Raw genomic sequence first — 12,305 nt, 5'->3', positions numbered from 1 at the left:
TTACTTTTTACTCTTATCTCTCTAGTATATTTTTAAAGAACAAATATTACATTAAAGTAACCTAAAATTAATTTTTAAATTACTTTAAAAAAAAAACAAACTTCTGAGTTCAGTTCGGTAGGTATTTACTGAGGACTACACAAATGTTTAACTTCCTTTCCATATTCCTGTAAGGCATTTTAAGTAGAAGAATGAAACACAGTTCTCTGCTTCTGAGCTCATGCGGTGGTAGGGATATACTTTTAGACAAATACCTACAAGGAAATGCACCCGTCTTCTAACAGCATGTGCACTGAGAGATCAATGAATTCCACCAGGGAGGGGTTAGGAAAAGGGCAAAAAGAGAATGACGATCACACTCAGGTGCGTCTCAATGCAGGCAGTCTACCCACAATAACATGTATGACCGAAACACTGCACTGTATGCCAGAAACTGACACAACATTGTACACCGACTATACTTCAGTGAAAATACTTTTTTAAAATAGAGCAAGGCAGGTACTGGACCCCATTTGTGACTGTGTCTCGGTGTACGCACTTACACATGCAGTACGAACAAGGAAGTCTGGGAGGACCCCAAACCAAAATCAGTGGGAGATCGCTTTCCACCCCTGAACCTCTGAATAATTTTACAATTTAAGTCTCCAAAAAGACACATCTTATAAAAAAAGAAAACCTTATAAAAAGAAAATCTTACCAACCTTGGGGTTAGATAGAAGTAGGTTCAAATACAAAACTGTGACTTGGGGCAAGCTACTTCACCTTGGATTTCTTATCTGATAAGTAGAGAAACCACAGTCTGCTAATTCAGGGGGGTTACAGAATTAAATGGGACAACAAGTATGCCACTCCCAGCACAGCACTCCCTCCCTTCCCTATGTAGAAGCATGAAATCAAAATTAAGAGTGGGTGGTAATGAGAAATACAACAGGAATTCAGAGAAGAAAAAGATCATAGAAGATCAGAGGACCTACGAGAAATGTAAAGAAAAGGCTAAGACCGAAGTTGAGCTTTAAAAAAAAAAAGGCAGAATATTAGTAACAGAGTTGGGCTGGGTGGGAGGTATTACCAAAATAAAATAAATAATTGGAACACATACACAGGAAGAAGAACGAGAGGTGTAAACGTGCCCCAGTGCCGACCACAAAATGCGTGCATGAACAACATCCTTTACATCAATGAAAAAGGTGCACGTTAGGGAACAGGAAACAACCAGGCTGTGTAGATAGAATGGGCGCATATTTTAGAGATCCCTGAAATCAAAACGAAGATTAGATCTGATGCAGTTGCCAGTGTGAGGCTTCCAGGGCTGGAGTTACCTGGCAAAGCCACATTTCAGGAAGATACGGTCTAGCAGCAGCAGTAAGCCAGACTGACAGGGTACAGAGTAATCAATCAGTTACAAAGAATAATTAAGTCACCTACTTAAATATGTATTTACACACGTTCATACACACTAGGACACAACAACTATTACACACATAACAATACTATCACAGACAGGGCATGAGATGGGAACTGAACCAAAGAGGGCGGTAACTAGAATAGAAATATGACTGCGATACTGGAATATGCCACCAAATGACCACGCCTAGTCCTCACAGCTAGCACTTGTAGGTACAAATAAACACATATAAAAACAAACAAATGATTAATTACTTCTCAACAACTCCTACATGCTGACTCACCTAATCCTCTTGAAGCAAAACGCCTTTCTGGGTGTTGATTTGTCTAAACAGGTCCCCCCCTTCACAGGAATGTGTTTGGGTTTGATTCTTTTTATTTAAATCGTTTATTGGATTTTTCTTTCAAGCACCAAAAAATGTTTTTGTCCTTGCAACAACCCAATAACACAAGCATACAAAGGTTCTTAGGCCCACAGTCTGTCTCCAGAATTCACCCTGTGCTCACTCCTCCCCGAAAGCCACTGTTAACCGTTTTAGGCAAATAGTCTACACTTTCCTCTAAGATCATAAAAACATAAATGAGCTTGTATGCATAGATACTAGTTTTAATCTTTTAAAATGTGATCATAATATACATATTATTTTGCAACCTGCTTTTTTTAGTTTAACAGTAAATCATGAATATTTCCACAGAGATCAATGAATTCTTATTAATGATATCAAATATTCCATGATACAGGTGTACCAAAATCTATGTAACCATATTCCACTCGATAGACTTGGAGATGGTTTCCAATCATGTTGTTATTTCTGAAGGTTAGATTCCTAAAAGTGGGTTTGCTGGGTCAAAAAGTTTTTTTTTTTTTTTTCATTTTCACAGGTGCTCCTGTGCTTTGTTATATGTTTCTGTGTGACAAATCACCCTAAAACTTAGTGGCCTAAAACAACAATGCTTTGTAATTTCTCACAATTTTGAGTACAGGAAATCAAGCAGGGTTCTGCTGGGTGGCTCCACGAGGCTCCAGTGGGGGTCAGTCACCTGACTTCCTCTGCTGGCAACCGTGCCACCCGGATGATCCAAGAAGCTTCACTCATGTGTCTGGTGCCTTGGTGCCCCTGCACAAGGCTCCCCTCTCCACGGGGGTGGCTTGGGATGCTCACAACACTGTAGTCTCGGGATAGTCACACCCCTTTCATAAGAGCTGGCTTCATGGAAGGAAGAAATAGAATCTGTCAGTCCTTTAAAGGCAAGGCCACGAACAGGTGTGCTGTCTTCTCTGCCACGTTCCTGGTGAAAACAAGGCTCAAGGCCTGACATTTACAAGGACGAGAGAAATCAAAGCTGGCAGACTTGTAGACCATCTTCCACATCCCGCATTACTTTTCAGAAGTTTAAGAAATTCACATTCCCTTTGCAAATGTTAACCACTATATATAATAGATAAAAAACAAATTTTTTCTGAATACCACAGGGAACTATATTCAGTATCTTGTAACAGTCTTTAATGAAAAAATATGAAAATGAATATATGTATGTATATGCGTAACTGGGACATGATGCTGTACACCAGAAATTGACACATTGTAACCAACTGTACTTCAATTTAGAAAAATAAATAAAAATAAAAATAAAGAAATTCACACTCCCAGTAGCTTAGTAAAAAAAGTACCTATTTCCACTACCACTGGATGTTTCTCTCTTAATTTTGCAGAATTTTTAGATGTCTCTTCCGTGTCTGCTTTCTTTATTCCTTGCTCCTTTTCTCTTCCATTATCTTTTTATCAATTTGTAGGTGATATTTGTAAAATACGGAAATTAAACCTTTGTCACACTGTGGAACAAGTATTTCTGGCAGTCTCTCACCCATGTTTTGATATGTTTTATGGTATTGTTGGTCACACAGAAACTTGTACATTTGTTTGTGGTCATATCTGTCAAGTCTTTTTCTTTGTCATCTAGGTTTCTCATCTTCCCAAGCAAATATTCCTTCACCCCAAAATTATCTAAATAATTTCCAGGATCTTGTGTTTTAATTATCTAGTGAATTTAATACATTTGAAACGTATTTTTCTACACAAGTAACACAGGAGGACTAGGTTGCGGTTCTTTTGAAGGAAAGCTAGTTGTGCCAGAATCTTTTACTAAATGTGGTTTCCTTTTCTACTGATTTGAAATGTAAACTTTATCATATATTTAATTTACTATTTAATATCTACTTATAGATTTCTATTCCATTTACCTATTGGTTTCCTCTTAGCTAAGGGTAACACAGAGGGAACTTTCTTTTCTTTAAAAAAAAAAAAAAAAACAACACAGAATCTAACCCCCAATCCAACTATCGTACTCAGGGAAGAGAGGGGCACTCTCACCACTGTGGAAGGCGGCTATGGGTTGAGAACCGTGACCCCTTCTTCCTTCCTGTACGTTGGGCACTGGAACGCCTACAGCTGTCCTCACGCCTGGCCCACCGCAGCTTTGGGAACAGGCAGGCTGGTTCAGTTTGGTCCACAGAGGAAGGCGAGTTAATGGATTATAATCAGGGGCCTTGTCGTCATCTGATTTAGAAGAGATTTGGGACTTTGAGTTGATGAGATTTAGATTTAGAGGAGGTTCTGGACTTCAAGCTCATGCTGTATTAGCATGGGACCCTTGGGAACCATGGGAAGGGGTGACTGTATTTTACCTGTGAATCATTAGGGGATGAAGGGGCCAAAATTCTGACATGGCCCCAAGACTCCCAGGCCCTGATGAATGTGCCTGGTATAATTGTCTCTGCTTGAGTGTGAGCTGGACTCTGAGTACCGAAGATTTCACTTCTGTGATAACCTTATTGGTCAATTGACTTTGCTTTCATAAACAATGAAATTAAGGTTGCTGGGCTTGAACTAATTACATAGCCTCTTAAAAGAAGTCAGAGAGATTCAAGGAAAAGCAAGGGAAATTCTCCAACTGGCTTTGAAGCAGTAAGCTACCCTGTTGTGAGACGGCAACGTGGTTAGGACTTGAGGACCATCTCTAGCTGCTGAGTGGTCCCTGGTAAACAGCCATCAAGAAAGCAATGGAATGGGGACCTCAGTCCTAATTGTGTCATAGGACCCCAATTAAAGCCCTTTTATGTGCTATGTCATATGCAGCTATCAAAAAGAATGAGTTAGGTCTAGAATGTTGACCTTAATACTTATTGAGTGCTATGTGCCTATAAGATGCAAAGAAATACATATATGCAAATCAGCTGTTCATTATTCTCTCGTGCTTTTACCGAAAGCCCCCAAAGTGGACATAGTCAAAAGCGTTAGTGTGTGATAGAGTTTAATACAATCTGGTAGGGAAGCAAAGGGGGAACCTGGTTTGAAAAAAAAAATAAGCAAAAGATTTTTTTGTTGACAAATGGTAAAATTTAAATATGAAATAATTTTCAGATGTTGCCAATTTCCTGGCTGTGATAATGGTATCGTGATTGTCTTGGTGTGTTGGAGATGGTGTTATTCTAAGGAGATGCATGTTGAAGTATCTGAGTATCCTAATGTCTGCATCCTACTTTCACATGCTGCAGGGAAAAAATATACCTAAGTATAGATGAAGCTAATATAGTACAATCTTGGAATCTAGATGACTGACCTCGTCATGCCCATGGTTAAAACGCTTCCATGTCCTAGGCAGGTACCATGAGTAAGTTGACTTTAGCCTTTTAAAACATTGATTTTTACAGTATTTATCATATACCATTAAGAAATGAAAAACCATGTGAGTATGCAATGAACCGATTTCATACTTTCAAGGTTCGCTGGGTTTGAAATTTTTCATAACAAAATTTTTGGAGGAAAAGCTACTCAAAAAACCCAGAAAACTACAGTAGCTCCGAGGTACCTAGGATAAAACAAACTGTTGGGCACAACCGCTGACCCTGCACCATCCCTCCTTATCATCCCCCCCACCTCCTCATTTCCCTTCAACTAAGGCCACGGACACCTCCAGCTTCACACTTCTTCTGTCTTTGCCACCACCTACTGCTGGAAACCCCACTAGCTCCGGGTCAGAGGTCACAGAGCTCACTCTGTGGGAGGTTAGGACGTCCCACACCTCAGTGCTCTGTCCTCTCATGTCCACCGGGTACTGCTGGACACCCCTCAGCTCCGGGTCAGAGGTACCCTGTGGGAGGTCAGGACGCCCCACACCGCAGAGCTCCAGTCCTGTGCTGTCCTGGGAACCGGGCTCCTGGCGCGGGATCCGGGGTCCTGGACTGTGCATTGGCACACTAGGGGTTCCACGTGTTTGCCAAAAGGAAGTAAACTCAGCTCCGCCAATCCTCACATTACATGTTTTCTCCAAAATACTCAATTTCCCAGCGTTATTTTTGAGAATTCATAATGGGTAGCCTGGTACCGGCGCGGAGCCGTGCCCGCGGGAGAGCGCAGAGCGCCCGCTCTCCCATAACCAGCGCTCCCGCCACGACCGCCTCGCCTCCGCGCTGCCTAGCGCCGCGGTCCCGCCGGCACCGAACCCAAACTCCGGGACCCCGACTGAGCACGGTGCCCTTCGGGAGCGCCGCCCGGGACCGCCGCCAATCTCTGGCGAGGTCGCCGCCGGGACCACCGCGCAGCGCAAGGGACTCGGCCTACCGCTGGCAAAAGGCCGCGCCCCACGCGGTCCCGCCCCTGGGCGCTCCGGCCCCGCCCACTGCCTCGTACCGGCCGCCCCCTGCTCCCACAAGGAAATAATGTGAAAATAAGGAGGATCAGATTGTACTGAATCATTATTATTTCAGTTTTGAAAAGTTGAGGTTGAGTTACTGCTGTGATACTCTAAGCTCTCTATGCTTTTCTTTCATAGCCTTCATGATAGTGAATAATTACATATTTATTTGTGAGACTACATAATGTCTGTTTTCCCCAATAAAACTGTAAGTTCTAAGATTTCAACTATCATGTGTACTTTACTCATCTCTAATATCTCTAGTAACGAGTACTGGACCTAGCACATAGTAAGCGGCCTATGTTTATGGAATGAATGGATGAATTCGGGTGGAAGGTGTCCAGCAGGCAGTTGGATACGAGGAGCTAGCTGTCAGGAGAGATCGTGACTGAAGGAAGAGATTTAAAAGTTATCACCACTCAGGTTAGGGTTGAAGCTGATGATGACTGAGGTCCCCAAACAAAGAGTGTGTGTACAGTGAGAAAAGAAGAAGGGCCAAGGACAGAAATCCTCAGGATACTGACTTTAAAAATTGGGTAGGGGGAGAGGATATAGCTCAAGTGGTGGAGTGCATGATTAGCACGCACGAGGTCCCTGGTTCAATCCCCAGTACCTCCTCTAAATTAAGCAAACAAACCTAATTACCTCCCTCCCCTCCCAAAAAAGAAAATAACTTTTAAAAAATTGAGTAGAGGAAGAGAAGCCAGCAAAGGACAATGAGAATGAATAGGAATAGAAGCGGGAGAACTAGGAGTTTCCCAGGAGCCCCGAGAAGAGAGTTATGAAAGGGTGCTGAAGGATTCTGATGTCAATTCCAACGTTGGGTATGGGTGTGTTTCTTCACACATCCACACCAGTTCTTCGGACACCAGCTGGAGGTCTTATCTACCCAGAGATAGTGTCAGAGTCCACAGGTTAAGGGTTCAGTCCCACAAGCCTCCCCCTCTCGCTTCAGAAGCCAGTCATAAGCCCAGGTTGTTACCTGTGCTTCTGACTGACTGGCTATAAATCAAAGGTTCCCACGACCCCCTCCTTTGGTTTGCCTAATTGGCTAGAGTGGACTAGGACACGAAGCAGCTGCAGCTCTTTTGAAAAGGTGTCAGCATTAAGGCTGAGAGTCCCAGTTTGCAGAGGCTGGTCTCAGGTTGGCAGTCTAAGTGTGGGCTCTGCTTCTCTGCTCCCTGACTCCAGCAGAGGCTCCAACTCGGAGGATGGGGGCTGAAGGGCAGGTGCAACTCCTTGGCTGGCTAGGGCAGCTCTTTTCTTTCTTTTGCTTTTTACTTTGGCTGTATCAGATATGACTCTCCAGCTGAGCAAGGATGACCCTGGTGAGAACTGCCAACTCAGCACAAGGGAGGGGAGCAGCCTGGACTCTGACCGCAAGAGGAAGGTGTTGTGAAAGCGGTGTGGAAGGTGGGGCTGGGCAGCATGGGGGGAAAAGAAGGGGATGCTGCCCCGTGCGGATTCATGAAGTCCTCTTCAGTTTCCAGGACTGGACTCTTCCTGAGCAAATGAATCTGTGTGTGTTTGTGTGTGTGTGTTTGGTTGGGGATAAGATCTGTTTGGAGAGAGGTCTTGATTATGGTTTTCAATTTTCTTAAAAGATCCTTCAACTTTGATTCCTGAAAGAAATTTCATCACCGTTGTTTTCTCTTTTTTTGGGGGGGGGGGATCTTTACTTTTTGGAGTTTGGGAAAGTATTGCATAGAAGTTGGGGGTGATTTTATATTTACAAATAGGACCTCCTTGGTATGCTCTGTAAACTCAGATTCTTGACAGTGGGGGAAATTAGCTCTTTCATGGTTAATGCTGAGAGCTGTGGGGTAAGTTTGTGAAAATTTGGGTAAGCAAATGGGGCCTTATGTAATTCAGCCATGAAAATTGTGTTGCTGAAATTCTATGGTCCAGTTTGGGTCCCGCCCTAACCCTACCCCCATCTCCCACTGTGAACAAGGTCCTTGCAGTGGGAATGGTGATTTTGTTTGTTTGTTTCTTTTTTTTTTTTTTTTTGGTCTTAACCCACGTGACCAGTAAGCAACGGTTTAAACAGTCCCGTTATTCCCTCTCACTTGTAACATTTCTAATCCTGTGGAGCAGTTAAACAAGAAGTGTTTGAAATCTAACAGATATTCCCAAACAAGAATTCCTCAGGTAACATTTTTCCTTTCTCTTTGTGGAATCTTATGTACTGATATGACATGAAGTGAGATAGAGATGCATATCTCAATGCCACTACAAAGCATCTGCTTCCAGAATATTTGCTAATTTTTCATTTTTTCTCACTTGGCAGAGGGATTGAGTGAGTCAGCTTTTGGGACAAGGCTGAGATTGGAGAATCTGTTAAGTTTTATTCTTCGACAAGTATAGCATCTTTTAAAAGAGTTTCAGGTTACCTGAAGTAAACGACACATATACAATAAGATTATTGAAATGCAAATGGAAATATAAAAAGAAATAGAAAAATCAAAGTGCCGGAAGAGGAGAATAAAAGAAGCTGTTTCGAGGGCTAACAGAATTACTGTGATTGAACACTAAATTTGGCCTTGAACTTCTAATATGAAAAACTAGATAGTTTTAAAATAATCCATAGTATACTATTTACTTAGAAAAGACAAAATCTTTCCTAGTACTAAATACATGACTGGATTTATATAGATGCACAGTGTTCTTGATAAGAATTTTACAACAAATAAATACAGAAGGGATTTTCCTCAAACTGTTTCTTTTCTTCTTTTCTAATCAGAGAGGTACTTTAATTTTTCTGATTTGAGTTGAAAACATGCAGATCATAGGTGGACAGTTCCATGCGTTTTCACAAAGTTAGCACTTCTGTACAGCCACATCTGTCAAGTAATACAACATTACCAGCACCACAGACAACCCACTAATAACTTCTCAATGGTTAAGCCCTACCTCCTCCCCAAAGGCAACCAGCAGTCTGACTTGTAGCAACTCAGATTAGTTTGGTCTCTTTAAAGCTTTGTGTAGATGAAATCACTTAGTATGTGTTCTTTTGTATCCAGTAGTCTGTTTGTAAGATTCATTTGTGTAATTGTGTGTAGCTGCAGTTTGTTCATTTCTGTCACTGTGTAGCATTCATTGTATGAACATATCTCAACTATCTTATCCATTCTACTGTTGGTGCACGTCTCGGTTGTTTCCAGCTTTTAGCGATTACAAGCAATGCTGCTGCAAATACGTCTTATGGTACACATGTGCGTATCTGTGGTGGTTACATACCTACAGTGGAATCTCTGAGTATAGAGAAGGTGGATCTTTATCTTTGGTGGATAAGGACTGACCATTTTTGCCCCCAAATTGATTGCATCAACTTACTCTTTCAGTACTCATGTTTGTTTTTCCATATCCTTGCCAACAACAGACACTGTCAGCCTTTTTCAGTTCAAACATTATGATGGGTGCATAGTGGCATCTAATTGTGATAAACGATTGTTGGCTTAAGTATGTCAACTGAAAGAAAAGCACAGAACGTAAGAGCTGTGAGTTGAGTTTATTCAAGGCCCTACTGAGGGCTATAGCTTGGGAGGCAGCCTCTCAGGCAGCTCTGAGGAACTGCTCCAAAGAGGTAGGGGGAGAAGCCAGTACATATGTGATTTTGGCTAGAAAGTGTGTGGAGTCAAGCATACATCTCAGTAAAAGGTTACTACTAGTCATGAAGATCAGGTATCTCAGGTAATGATTTTAGTGCTTTTCTATGTATGGGAAAATGCGAGAATATGGTTTCATTAAACTTTTTTCCCTTAGATATCTCTTACTATCTAAGGTGTCTGTTTTTCCAAAGCACAGAGTGCCTTATCCCATTTTTCTCCTGAATTCCTTTCAGGATGTGCTGTTGGCCAGCAACTGCAGGGGTTAATGACATGATCCCTGTAGAACTGGCCCATGGGCAACATTCTTTCTTTTACAAGTAACATCTAGTTTGTATGCCCAGTATGAGAACAAAGAATGTCGCAGCTGATCAGTCCATGAATCCATCTGCAGTTTGTAGACTCACTCTTAGGATCAGTGACTAGACTGACTGAAGCTTATACACAAGCCCAGGTCTGAAGATTTAAAAGAAGGGAATAAAAGCTATTCCTTACTTTGCCAAGCACTGTATTACAGAGAGAGAGGTCCTCTGCTTGAAACTGAAGAAGTCAGGGTGAGCTAGCACAGACCAGTGCAGTGATGAAAGGCACACAGACATGATTAAGGATGTTGCAATACCTGCAGTTACACATATGGTGAAAAAGTGGTGGCTGAATGCACCAGATAGTGTGAGTTCCCTTGGTGAAACTTTCCTTCTGTTAAAGCCTGGAGGAAGAGGTAGGGCTCAGGGATTCCAGACCTAGAATGGCAATAATAAAACCACCACCACCAAAATAATACTAATATCTAACAATTATGTAGTGCTTTACATGCGTTAACTCACCTAACTCTCCCCCAGATCACGGAAGTGTCCTTTCCCTATGCTGAAGATGAGCATACAGGGACAGAGAGGTTAATTCACTTGCCTAAGGCCACACAACTAGTATATGGTAAAAGCAGGATTTGAACCCAGATAATCTGGCCTTAGAATCCATTTTGATGATTCTGTGTTATCACAAGATCAGGGTGTTGGGGGCAGAGGAAGTCATGCAGAGAGAGTCTTGGAAAGGAAGAAAAGGCAGAGTAGGCAGGTACCTAGGCAGGTAGTCTCACTGGTATCATAACAGTTTCCAAAAAAAAAAAAAGCGTTCTGACAAATGGAATACATTCTGCACTGTTGCTGAAGAGAAAATCATAGAAGCCTGCAACACCTCCAGGTTCAGGTGTGAGAGTCTTTGGCACACGTTAAGCACAATGGCTGGAGGGGGAAGCCCAGGTTAGCAGAGAGCCTCACACTAAGGATTGACCGTCTCCCTAGGATTTTCCCTTGGTTTTCCCTTTTTCCCCCCACACCTGTGCCAGGTTTTTATGGTTGCTCTGCAGAGGGACAGATGACATGGTATCATGGTTAGTTTCTATTGGGTTTCCTGGTTGTGGAGAAAACAGTCATGGGTAGTAGTCAGTACTGACCTTTCTAATATTCACACCAGTGGCTTGGGACCCTGTGTTTGACGCAGGTTCCAAGGTATCCAGAGAGGACAATTCATGGGGCCCCAAACCTTCCTGTTTCCACCCTGGGGCCCTGTCACTCTCCACGACCGGGGCTGGTGAGGATGGGATCTGGAGACTGATGATGGGGAGGGAGGAACAAAGAAGGGACAACCTGGTGGGTGCTTAGGCAGATTAAGCCATCTGTCCTTCCTTCTGGAGCTCCTGGACACCTTCTACTTCTCACACTTTTTTTTTTCTTTTTTCTTCCCCTACCTTTCTCTTCTTTTCCCCCATGCTTACATTGCCCCATCCACAAAAATCAATGATCTTCCCTTGGAGAAGCGCTCACTCTGCTAAGTGGGGAGAGCAGAAAGGAATCTCAGGCTGGCGGATGGCCAGATGACCTCGATAGTTCCTTGGAGATAGTCTCAGGATGAAGTCTCCAAGATGGAATGGGCCAATGACTTCCCTGTTGGTGAAGAAAAGGCTCAAGGGTAACACCTACAGAGACATGTTTGGATTTGAGCATCTTCAGCCCAAGAAGGTGGCTCAGTGAAGATGCCTGCTAAGCAGAGCCCAGCCCTCAGTAGTACCCATTTCCCTGAAGCTTCTCCCAGCCTTTCCCTTTCTTTCTCCTAACCTCCTTCAGGTTGTTCTAGTTGTTCTGCCTGGAGACTGATGACACAGGTGGATTTTTCCCCCCATCCTTGCAAATACTTATTATGTTTTGTCTTTTTTATAACAGCCATTCTAACAGGCCTAAAGTGATATCTCATTGTGGTTTTGACTTGCATTTCCCTTATAACTAGTGATGTTGAGCATCTTTCCATATACCTGCTGGCCATTTATATGTCTTCTTTAGGAAAATTTCTATTCAGATTCTCTGTCCATTTTTATCTGGATTTTATTAGGGTTTTTATTGTTGTTGTTTTGGGGGTTTTTTTTGTTGGTTTTTTTTTTTTTTTTTTTGCTATTAAGTTGTAAGAGTTCCTTATATATTTTGGATATTGACTCTTTATCACATACATGGTTTTCAAATATTTTTTCTCTTTCTATAGGTTGCCTTTTCATTTTAGTGTTTCATTTGTTGTGCAGAAGCTTTTTAGTTTGATGTAGTCCCACTTATT

At 42.3% G+C, this 12,305-nt stretch overlaps 1 protein-coding gene across 5 annotated transcripts in view; it reads left to right on the top strand.

The window, feature by feature from the left end:
• Positions 1-12,305, top strand: part of LOC105096750 (17-beta-hydroxysteroid dehydrogenase type 6) — a 147,237-nt gene that overhangs the window by 115,640 nt on the left and 19,292 nt on the right. The window contains exon 1 of one of the 5 annotated variants that reach the window (XM_064491143.1): positions 8,192-8,250. The exons of the other annotated variants lie outside the window; for them this stretch is intronic. The gene's annotated coding sequence lies outside the window, so the exon portion shown is untranslated. Of the gene's footprint in view, positions 1-8,191; positions 8,251-12,305 lie in introns of those variants that run through there. 5 annotated transcript variants of the gene reach the window in all.

The sequence above is a fragment of the Camelus dromedarius genome, chromosome 11, assembly GCF_036321535.1.
Source record: "Camelus dromedarius isolate mCamDro1 chromosome 11, mCamDro1.pat, whole genome shotgun sequence".
Lineage (NCBI taxonomy): Eukaryota > Metazoa > Chordata > Mammalia > Artiodactyla > Camelidae > Camelus > Camelus dromedarius.
This window is presented reverse-complemented; position numbering and strand designations above follow the sequence as displayed.